Source organism: Macrobrachium nipponense, chromosome 2 (assembly GCF_015104395.2).
Source record: "Macrobrachium nipponense isolate FS-2020 chromosome 2, ASM1510439v2, whole genome shotgun sequence".
Taxonomy (NCBI): domain Eukaryota; kingdom Metazoa; phylum Arthropoda; class Malacostraca; order Decapoda; family Palaemonidae; genus Macrobrachium; species Macrobrachium nipponense.
The window spans coordinates 94,300,192-94,312,336 of NC_087201.1; the positions used below are offsets into that span (position 1 = coordinate 94,300,192).

The following is a 12,145-nucleotide window of genomic DNA, read 5'->3' on the forward strand; positions in this document are numbered from 1 at the left end:
GAGGAGTACGGGGAGGGATCGCCGCTCCTACCTTCTGAGCCTTCCTCCAGGCTTGAGTCGTTCTGGGGTCCTAAGAAGGAACCCAAGACGACGGTGGGTCTGCCGCGATCAGCTCTGGCTGACTCGATGCTGGGCCAAGTGGACTCTCTCGTCTTCGGACAGGAAGGTTCGCTACGGTCTGGCAGGTCTTCCAAGCTACTTCCCCGCCTTTACTGCGACAGTGGAGATTCTACGAGCCATCGAAGGCCCCCCTACCGCCCAAACAGGTTAACTCCGGGGGTGTCTCTGCAGCAGCTCCTGTCGGAGAAGTTATGGTTCTCGCAGCAAGAGGCACTCGCCTTGGAGCCAGTCTGGAGGTAGAGCCATCTCCTACCTAGCCCACCAGACTGCAAACCTGTGGGCCAACCTGGTTCTTAAGTGTAGGGACGCAGTCCTCACCCGAGTGACCAGGGCGGCTGGGCGTGAGGCGGCTCTGGGTCTTTGCAACGGACCGGTGAGGAGTTCCTCCTCTCTCTTTCCTGGAGAGATGCTAGACGCTGCAGTGGAGCGATGGCGCACTGATGACAGTGACTGTCCAGTACACCAGGTAGTCTTGAAGGCGTCTGGGCAGCCTTGAGCTACTGCGGCCAAGCCCAAGGGCTTGGTTAGCGCTTCCTATGTGGCCAAGACGATCGCATCGTCGAAGCCCAGGGGAAAGACTCTGCCTTCGATTTCTTCTAGGAGCGACCGTAACCAGCCCTCCTTCCAGCCCTCGTTCTCATGAGGGGGAGCTGGGAAGAAGAAGCCGAAGAGAGGCGGGAAACGCTAGGGACGGCGTTCCCCCTCACCTGCTGCCAGAAGTGGGGGGTGCCTGGTGAGCCATTGGGCAACTTGGCAGTGCTAGTAGACATCCTTCAGGAGGGGTATCTACTACCCTTCGATTCTCGGCCACCTCTCACCTCCAACCCGGTCCACCTTCAGACCTACGTACCCGGAACATCCAAGGACGTAGGTAGCACTTTGGCAGGAAGTCCAAGCCATGCTGAGCAAAGGAGCTGTGGAGATCGTCAGGGATCGATCACCGGGCTTCTACAGTCATCTTTTCCTGGTGGAGAAGTCTTCGGGGGGCTGTCGCCCGGTGATAGATCTATCTCCCCTGAACCGATTCGCCAGTCTCGGTTCACGATGGAGACGGCACGCTCTGTGCTCGACTCCATCAGGGAGAATGACTTCATGTTTTCTGTGGATTTGAAGGACGCGTATTTCCAGATACCCGCTCATCAATCCTCCAGGAAGTATCTCCGCTTCATCCCCGACGGGACGGTGTACCAATTCAGGGCACTTTGCTTCGGTCTCTCAATTGCCCCACAGGTGTTCACGCGAGTGTTCACTCTGGTGTCTGCTTGGGCCCACTCGTCAGGGATACGTCTTTTGGGGTATCTCGACGACTGGTTAGTCCTGGCGAGCTCCCGCTTGCAGTTGCTACGGGACAGGGATCGACTCCTCGAGTTCTGCCGCAATCTGGGGATTGTGGTGAACTTCGAAAAGTCAGATCTCGAGCCCAAGCAGAGGATGAAGTACCTGGGTATGCTGATCGATACGGTAGCAGGACGAGTCTTCCCTGCAGACTCGCGGATCAGCAGATTCAGGGAGGCAGCCTACCAGTTCCTGTCTCGGCAGGAACAGTCAGCTCAGCAGTGGCAAGTCGTGATTGGTCACCTGTCGTCACTCGAGAAGTTAGTCCCTCACGGGCGTCTTCACCTGCAGTCTCTCCAGTGGAGACTAAAGGAGAGTTGGTCACAGGCAAGAGACCCGCCATACTTCCCCATGTCCCTCACGGAGGAGGTGAGGCAGGACCTAGCCTGGTGGGTGGACGACAGAAACCTCTCAAGAGGAGTGCCTCTTCGCACTCCCCCCCCCTGGAGATGTTGCTGTTTTCAGACGCGTCAACCGAGGGATGGGGCGCACACCTGGAGGAGTTGCTGGCTGCAGGAGTGTGGGATCATCACGACAAGCACCTTCACATCAACATCCTGGAGCTCAAGGCAGCGGTCCTCGCTCTCCAAGAGCTCCAGTACCGTCTGATGGGATGCTCGGTGATGTTGATGTGCGACAACACCACAGTTGTGGCATACGTCAACAAGCAGGGGGGGCCTAGCGTCCCTCCCGTTGCACCAGTTGACGTTGCAGGTGCATGAGTGGGCCATGGCTCACTCGGTAGAGCTGCCAGCCCGCTACATTCCAGGCAGGAGGAATGTAGTAGCAGACAAGCTCAGCTGTTGGGATCAGGTGATAGGGACCGAGTGGTCCCTACACCCAGACTTGGCGGAAAGGCTCTTCAACCTATGGGGGCGTCCAGCCGTGGAACTGTTCGCCACCCGGCACAACAGAAAACTTCAGGTTTTCTACTCGGCTGTGCCGAACCCATGGGCAGCTGCAGAGGACGCTCTTCAACACCCGTGGGACAACCTCTTCGTTTGCTCCTTTCCCCTGTTCTGTCTGATTCGCAAGGTGATCAACCAAGTGCTGACCAGCCCGAATCTCAAGATGATCCTGGTGGCTCCCGGCTATTTGGTATCCGGACCTGCTGGCTCTTCTCGCAGAAGCACCGAGAGAGATTCCCCCATGGTGTCGTGACGGGGTCTATCTCCTCTCAGAGCCAATCTTCAGTAGGCCGCGGATTTCCTCGTGTTTCTTCGCCGAGAGAAGCTCCTCTCCGTCCCCACAGTCAAAGGATACAGAGCCACCCTGGACCTAGTCCTGAAACTGAGGGGAGTGGATATCTCGAACTCGTTTGAGATCTCCCTGCTAATGAGGAGCTTTGAGAGGTCTTGCCCACCCAAAGAACTCAGGCCCCCGGGGTATTACATGACTCTCGTCCTTAGGAGTTTGACTCAAAGTCCCTTCGAGCCACTCCGAGAGTCGTCAGACAGGGATCTGACCCTCAAGACCCTCTTCTTGCTGGCTCTGGCATCGGCGAAGAGATTAGGGGAACTGCATGGCCTTTCCTTCAACGTCAAGCATTCCTGGGGATGGGGATCTGTGACGCTAAATTTCGTACTGAACTTCGTAGCGAAGACTCTGAATCCCTCGGTCCCTGCCGACCGGTTCGAGTCTTTCACAATCCCCTCCCTAATGGACCTCACCGACAACGATGCGGATGAGATGCTGCTTTGTCCTGTAAGGGCGCTACGGCGCTGTCTGAAGAGAACTCGGCACCTCAGGCCTGAGTGTCGACGCCTCATCGTTAGCACCAGGGTGACCAAGAAAGAAGTATACAAGAACACACTTTCTTTCTGGCTGCATGAGGTGATCAGGAGGGCGTACGAAGCTGATGGTAGCGACGACATCCGTACCCTTCGTCCAAGAGCCCACGAAGTCAAAAGTATTGGTCCTTCCCTTGCGTTCCGCAAGAACTTCTCCGTGGCGCAGGTACTGAAGGCAGGGGTCTGGTCCAACCAGACCACCTTCACCTTCTACCTTCGGGATATAGCCCACAGGTCCTTGGACACTTTTTCCTTGGGACCCGTGGTGGCTGCTCAACACGTTGTGTAGCTTACCCAGCACCCGAGCGGAGAGAACAGCATCGCATCCTTGTGTGACTGCATGAAGGGATGGGTGAATGAGAGTGTGACTGGCCTTCTCTTCCCCATCTTTTTCTCTCCCTCTACCTGTGGGCAGAGGGAAGCGGTCGTCACTACGCTGGAACAGGCGGCGATGCAGGTAAGCTACTCGACCGAGCCCCATCCTATCCCTTTCATTAGGGATAGGAGCGATTATCCACCACTTCCCCCAACAAGGGGGTTGGGGTCCCAGTGGAAGCCAACAAGAGACAACCCATGACTTCATATTGCGTCTTGCAATAGGAACAAGTTCTTGCTTGCTAGTTTCATACAATCAACTTACCTGTCAGATATATACATAGCTAAGACTCCGTCGTCCCCGACAGAAATTCAAATTTCGCGCCACTCGCTACAGGTAGGTCAGGTGATCTACCGGCCTGCCCTGGGCGGCAGGACTAGGACCATTCCCGTTCTACTCATATATTTTCTGTCGCCGGTGGTATCAACATCGTTGCTGCCACCTCTTGACTGGAATTCGCTTTTCTAGACAATTGATCATCTTTTTGTGGACTTTTGGTGACGTACCTGGATCGTTGTTTTGGCATTCGCTACTGTGGACTGGATTTGGACTTGCTTTTGATTTTTCTTCAAGAATGTCTGATTCAAGTGGTTGTGTGAGAATGTGTGTGAATGTAGGCTGCAAGGTGAGGATACCGAAAGCTTCGGTTGATCCTCACACTGTATGTCGCAAATGTAGGGGTTTTGATTGTTCTATTTCTAACACCTGTCATGAGTGTGAGAGGTTGAATGTTGAGGAATGGAAGACTCTAACTTCTTACTTGAAGAAGTTAGAAAGGGATAGAGTCAGAAGGGCTGCATCTAAGATTGCGGGTAGTAGTACAAGGCCTATTGAGCCTTTGGATAATTCTAACTCTTCTCTTAATTATGATTCTAATTCTGTATCAGGGCCCTCACTGGCTTTACATCAGATTCGGTTCGGCCTCAGAAATTGCTGAACTGAAAGCTACTCTTCACAGGATGAGATCCAAAATGGCTACCATGAAAGGTAAGGACTGTGAAAGTGATTATAGTGAAGTGAGTGTCCCCAGTGTTGTGGAGGGGCGTCTGACCGTCTCTGCGACGCTCCCAGGCCTAGACCTCTTCCAAGCTCCCAAGCCCAGAGGAGAAGGAAAGTCGAAAGCCGTTACGGAGGTTGTGGAGAATTCCCCCCGGTCAGGCGTCCTTCAGCAGGCTCTGTATATAGACAGACCTGCTCAGGACCGCTATAGGAAAAGCGTCCTCAGAGAGTGCTTCTTCTTCGTCGCTCCGCTTCTCCTCTCCTAAACGAGGGTGGAAGGATTCGGACTTGTCCAGAGGCCCCTGAAAAGGCACTGGAGAGATCCTGTGTTTGGATTCAAGCCCAGAACGCTTTTCGGAAGAAGCGCCTCCTTCCATCAAAGAAGGCGAAGAGGGTTTTGACGTCCCATGATGCAAGGCGCGCAGGAGGGGCAAAACTCCTTCGAGGTCTCCCTCTCCCGTTCAAGAAGACGCAGGAGAGGCTTCCAAGAGGATCATTTTGGCGGTGCAGGAACAGCTATCCGCCTTGGTAGGAGTCCTTTCGAAGGATCCTCCTCGTAAGAAAGACGTGAGACTTCCGGTCAAGAAGACTCGTCTTCTCCGCCAGGAGTGAGGCTCCTGTGGGACGTGAGTCTTTTGAGATTTACTCGGATAGAGACTCTTTGGACGATTTTGATTCGCCAGACAAGCGCGACGCGCCAGTCCAAGCGCGAGGCTTCCTACAGACGAGAAGCGTCTTCTAGGATTAGAGCGTCAGACAAGCGAGAAACCTTTACAGGCGCGAGGATTCCCAGATGGGATACGTCTGCCAGACCAGCAACTTCAGCCGAGCGCGAGGTAACAACCAGGCGTGAGGATTCAGCCAAGCGCGAGGCGCCAGACAAGCATCATACATACAAGGATGTGGCACCAGAAAGGCGCGAGGCTCCAACCAGGCGCGAGGCGTCAGTCAGGCGCGAGAGTTTAGAGAGGCGCGAGGCATCAGTCAGGCGCGAGGCGCCAGCCAAGCGCGAGGAGTCGCCAGGCGCGAGACGCCAGCCAGGCGCGAGACCGCCAGGCAGGATCCTGCCAGGCGAGGCAACAGCCAGGCGTGAGGCGCCAGCCAAGCGCGAGGAGCCAGCCAAGTACGAGGAGCCAGCCAAGCATAGAGCTCTATACACTCTCTTAGCCCCTCTCCTATTAGGAGTTTGTCTCCCGTAGAGAGAGTTTTTGGACAGGAAGACCCGGAACGGGAAGTGGCCTCTCCCTGATCCGATTTTAGAAGAGGATTCAGAGGACGAGACTCACGGCAGAGAAGGCTGTCTAACTACAAAGTTTTTGACAGCTCTCCTCCTCCAGGAATACGGAGATGCATTGATCCCTGCCGCTCCTCCTTCGCCTCGTTCACTTTTTTCATGCTCTAAGACGCCGAAGTCGTCGGTCTTTCTTGAAGATGACCGACGACGTTTCTATGAAGAGAGCTCTTCAGTCGCTGGATAGCTGGATGCTAACCAAGAAAGAGCTAGTAAGGACAGTGTTTTTGCATGCCTCCCGCTAGACTTACGGGCAGAGAGGGATTTGGTACCAGACTGGGGAGAATATGGGTCTCACTCTCCCAGCTTCGGCTGAAGCTGACTTTTCCAGTCTGGTAGATCATCCAGGAGACATAGCTTCACACTGCTAAGATTACTTGGGGTCTTTCAGAGTTGGATCATCTCCTCAAGGGACTTTTTCACATTCTAGAAGTCTTTAACTTCCTAGATTGGTCCCTTGGGGTGATGTCCCAAGAAGGCTCATGCCCCTGAAGGGCTAGATACCGGGACGTACTCCCTTGCAAATTTTGTCCTGTATTGACAAGGCGGTACAGGACGGCTCAGGGGAAGTTTCTTCCTTATTTGGAGCAGGTCTCTTGAAGAAGAGATCTGTTTTTGTAGCGCTTTTCTTGACGAAAGCAGTTTCCATTCGCAAAGAGCAGCCTTGTTATTCGCCCCTAGGTCTGACTTTCTGTTCCCTTCACAGGTTGGTGAGGGATATTTCCCGATCTCTGACGGAGAAAGCGACACAGGATCTTCTCCTGCAATCTTCCAGGAAGAAGAGACCAGTGATGGTGGGAGAAAAGAAAGGTGTGTTCTACTCCTGTTCGGCCCTTTCGAGGAGGCCCTCCCGCTAGAGTTACCGCTAAAAGGAAAACGACCGGGAGAAAGAGAGGTCGAGCCTCGTTCCGTCCCTTTAAAAGGGGAAAGTGAAGTGGCGCTCCTCCAAACACCAGTAGGTGCCAGGCTCCGGGGATTTGCGGAAGCCTGGACTCTCATAGACACAGACGCTTGGTCGATGTCTGTGCTTCAGAAGGGATACCTCATTCCTTTCCTGGACAATCCTCCCCTGACGTCAACTCCGAGGGAATTGTCCGCCAATTACAAGGACCCTGTGTTGAAAGATACTCTTCAACAATGGTGGATCAGATGTGGGACAGAGAGCTATAGAACTAGTGCTGGATCAAAGCTCCCCAGGGTTTTACATCGTCTTTTCTTGGTTGCGAAAGCCTCGGGGGGGCTGGAGACCAGTTCTGGATGTCAGCGCTCTGAACAAGTTTGTTCAGAAACAGAAGTTCTCCATGGAAACCTCTGCTTCAGTCCTCTTGCGGCTCTTCGCCAAGGGGATTGGATGGTGTCTCTGGATCTCCAGGACGCCTATTTTCACGTCCCGTCCATCCTTCGTCGAAGAAGTACCTCCGTTTCATGACGGGGGGAAGGATCTTCCAATTCAGAGCCTTGTGTTTCGGCCTGTCTATGGCGCCTCAGGTTTTCACGAGCCTTATGAAAAATGTGGCGAGATGGCTTCATCTGAAAGGAATCAGTATTTCTCTGTACCTAGATGACTGGCTTATCAGAGCAAAGTCAGAGAAACAGTGTTTGGAGGACCTGACTGTGACACTAAACCTGATAAAGACCTTAGGATTGTGAACCTCGAGAAGTCCCAACTGATCCCCAGCCAGAACTTGGTCTATCTGGGGATTGCGGATGGATTATCCGGGGTTTTTCGAGTATTTCCTTCTCAAGAGAGACTAACGAGAGCGTTTTAGAAAAGTCTCTCTCTTCCTAAGGAAGGAACGTAATTTGGCGAGGGAATGGTTGAGCCTATTAGGGACCCTGTCCTCGCCGAACAGTTCTTTCATCTAGGAAGACTTCATCTCCGTCCTCTTCAGTTCTTCCTCAGAAAATCGTGGAACATGAAGACAGGACTCCTCTCGGACAGTTTTCCCATTCCAGTTCTGATGAAACGCCATTTAGAATGGTGGTTACTCCCACTGAGGGAAACAAGGGTACTTCCCTGGAAATACAGAGCCCAAACCTTGTATTGTTTTCCGATGCGTCGGAAAAAGGTTGGGGAGCAACCTTGGGAAAGAGAGAGGTGTCAGGCACTTGGAATGCTCTTCAAGTGTCCTGGCACATAAACTGCAGAACTGTTTGCTGTACACCTAGCTCTAAAGAGCTTCGAACCGTTAGTGAGCAACAAAATAGTACAAGTGAATGCGGACATACAACCGCCCTTGCATACATTCGGAAGCAAGGAGGTACTCACTCGTATGCCCTTTACGAACTCGCAAGAGACCTGCTGTTGTGGACATCGCAAAGGAAAATCTCTCTATTGACGAGGTTCGTTTCAGGAGTAAGGAACGTGAGAGCGGACAGGCTGAGCAGGAGGAACCAGGTCCTTCATACCGAATGGACCCTCCACTCAGACGTTTGCCGCAATCTCTGGTCTCTTTGGGGGACTCCTCATGTCGACCTCTTTGCCACGTTACGCTCCGAAGAAGAGACTGGAAGTCTTCTGTTCAGTAGTGGAAGACCCCAGAGCTCTAGCAGTAGACGCCTTCCTGCTAGATTGGTCTCAGGTAGACGTTTACGCATTTCCCCCATTCAAGATTCTGGGGCAAGTGCTCAGGAAGTTTGTGACTTCAAAGGGGACAAGAATGACCCTGATAGCCCCCTTTTGGCCAGCTCAAGAGTGGTTCCCAGAGGTGCTGGAGTGGATAGTAGACTTCCCCAGATCCCTTCCACAAAGGAAGGATCTTCTCAGACAACCACACTTCGAGAGGTTCCATCCAAAACCTCCCCGCTCTCGCTCTGACTGCCTTCGACTATCGAAAGACTTGTCAGAGCGAGAGGCTTTTGTTATAGCAAAGCAGCAAGCTCGATCGCTAGAGCCCGGAGAACTTCCACTATCCGGGTTTACCAATCCAAGTGGGAAGTTTTTAGAAGGTGGTGTAAGTCGAAGAAGTTGTCCTCCTCCAGTACCTCTGTAACAGAAATAGCTGTTTTCTGTTATTCTGAGAGAAGAATCGCGTCTCCGTAGCCACGATAAAGGGCTATAGGAGTATGCTATCGGCCGTCTTTAGGAATAGAGGTCTAGATTTGGAAACGATAAAGATCTACATGATCTGATTAGGTCTTTTGAGACCAAGAAGTCTAAGATTACTTCTCCCCTAACTGGAATCTAGACGTAGTGCTTAAGTTCTTGTCTTCAGAAGAGATTTTGAACCCCTACATTTGGCCTCTTTTCGTGATATAACGAGAAAATGTTTATTTCTTTGTCACTAGCGACGGCGAAAAAGAGTTACTGAACTGCACCCCCTTAGTGACAAAGTCGGGTTCAATATAGATTCAGCCATCTGTTCCTTCAAGGAATTATTCTTGGCGAAGAATGAAAATCCTTCAAATCCCTGGCCGAGAAACTTCGAAGTAAAAGGATTATCGGTCTCGTCGGCAGGGAACCGGAGAGGTCTCTTTGCCCAGTAAGGGCGTTAAAGTTTTACTTACTGAAAAAGAAACAGTTGGGAGGTTCTAGACAAGGTCTTTGGTGCTCAGTGAAGGATCCATCAAGACCTATGTCTAAGAATGCTTTAGCCTTTTTTGTCAGGAACGTAATTACGGACGCTCATAAGGCTTGCACGGATGATTCTTTCAAACTCCTGAGAGTAAGAGCTCATGAAGTGAGAGCAGTGGCGACGTCTCTCTTTTCAGAGAAATATGTCACTGAAGAATATCTTGGAAGCGACATATTGGAGATGTAATTCTGTGTTTGCTTCTACTATTGAAGGACTGGCGTGTTGACCTATGAAAAATGTTTTTTCCTTAGGTCCTTTTGTGTCTGCGGGCACAATCCTGGGTACAGGAGCTAACAACAATCCTTAATTTTTACTACTTAAGTCTAATAGATATGTTCTAGACTTTCTGCTGAACAAGTGCAGATACCGCACAGGCGGCCAGTCACTTCCGTTCAGTAAGGAACTCTTGTGATATCTTTTAGTAGATGAGTATCATTTTTTTTGGAAAATTATTGTGTGCATGTGCAATTTGGTTTGAGTTACGGTTGTTGCGAAGAGTTTGGGGATAACTCGGAGCAATTTTTTTAATACTAACATGGTGGTTAGGATCAGGTGGTCGGGATGGTTGTGTGCTCCTTAATAAGGTGTGTTGTCATATAAGTGGATCAGCACCCATTGACAAAGTCCTTTCAGGCTCTGCCGAGTAAGTGGATAAGACCCCTTCGGCAGTTCCACAAGAATTCTTGGCCATAGATCACATATCTCGCTAAAGTTTCTTGAGGTGATGCAGACTACGGGGCAAACACCCACGAAGTCTACCACCTATCAGGTAGGAACCAAGGTTTTTATTTATACCTACAACAGATGTTGTTTACCTGTCTATTCCAGTAGTAGCTGTCTCTTACCCTCCACCGAAGGGTGCCAATCAGCTATGTATATATCTGACAGGTAAGTTGATTGTATGAAAATGATATTGTTATAATACAATAAAGTTTCATACATACTTACCTGGCAGATATATACGATTAGGGCCCACCCAGCCTCCCCGCAAGGAGACAGGTGGAAGAGAAAATATATGAGTAGAAAACGGGAATGGTTCCTACCGTCCTGCCGCCTCCCAGGGCATGGCCGGTAGATCACCTGACCTACCTGTAGCGAGTGGCGCGAAATTTGAATTTCTGTCGGGGACGACGGAGTCTTAGCTATGTATATATCTGCCAGGTAAGTATGTATGAAACTTTATTGTATTATAACAATATCATTTTTAAGAGGTACGCTTGCCTCCCTCTTATTACTTGGGTCCAGAGGTCTGACCATTGATCCTGCGGTACATACCCCGATCATTGGGCAGAGGTTAGGATCCCTCCCTCTGCTCTTACGACCAGGGAGGGAACCAAGGTTGGATGAACACCAGTCTGTTCATAAGACTCAGATTCCACCCACCAAGAAGTGAGTCTTCCTGTTGCAAAGGACTGATGGTTTGTATTCGTGTCGGAACAAATAATTTGTCGAAAATTGTATTTTTCCTAACTATACAAACCTGAGGTCCTTTACACATATTCCCACCTCATGCCACCCCTCACTCTGCGTTTCCTGGGCCTAAAGCAAAATGGATCTTACCTCCCAGTCGCGCGATGCGCGTACTGTCGGACAAGCAGTTAACTACCGAACTCCCTTGTTCGAAGCTTACGACCGGTTCCAGCTGCCGCAAGTTACATTCCTATTGTAAAGGACCTCAGGTTTGTATAGTTAGGAAAAATACAATATTTGACAAATCGTTATATTATTTACTTTTTGGATATATGAAGATGTTTTACTGCCGGATTACCGCCGTAATGTGACACAATCGCTTTCGCTCCCTGGGTCTCTGTCTGTTTTTGCACCATAAGAAATTAATGGGGCCGAATTTGTAGTGACCAGAAAGTTGTTAAAAGAGGAAAGTTAGCATTGAGGAGCCTATGTTTTGATTGAGAAAAATTCAAATTTATACAATAGATAGCTTGTAAAAAATACTTGATTACAAAAAACTTGATTGGCAACTAAGCAACATACCTACTATGGGTTTCAGAGACAGTGCAAGCACGTTTTTTGGCAATATTTCTGTAACGAACACTCGTATCAGAACGAGATTTTGCTATAGTGTATTACACCAAGTGCCGTAATTTATAAGGGTATCTTGAATCACTAATCGTAAAGAATAACGACACTTGTCCTTGTACCAAGAGACAATAACTCCATTATCCAGAAATGGATATGAACACAGGAGTAAAAAGCTCCACCTACCCTCTCCCCCCACCTCTACCGCCACCCCTGTCCTTCTTCCTTCCATCTCCTTCCCTTCTCTCTCTCTGTTGCCAATTGGTACGTGTTCACCCTCCAAACTGGGTATAAGACTTACACAAAACGTGGAAATTGGTGAAATTAGGCTATGTATTGGAAGTATATATACTTATACATAAATATTAAAGCAATTTTAACATTATTGCATTACTATGACAACTAGAATTCATGGAAACAGTTTATAATAATGCATCGGCGTATGTGTGAAGCTCCACTAATGTGTCAACAATGATTTTGCCATTCTTAGCATACAAACATTAAAGGTTACATTTATTTCTGGCATACAGTTATTAAAAAAATCACTAATATAGACTTAATGAAAAGTGCTAGCAAAAAGAAACAAAAATTATAATCCATTATCCGTCGTTTGCTCCTTGAT

The 12,145-nt window shown here is 50.0% G+C and overlaps 1 protein-coding gene across 1 annotated transcript in view; it reads left to right on the forward strand.

Annotated features, from left to right (window-relative positions):
* The window catches only part of LOC135220796 (programmed cell death protein 5-like), a 32,125-nt gene that overhangs the window by 6,213 nt on the left and 13,767 nt on the right, over positions 1–12,145 (forward strand). The window lies entirely within an intron of this gene.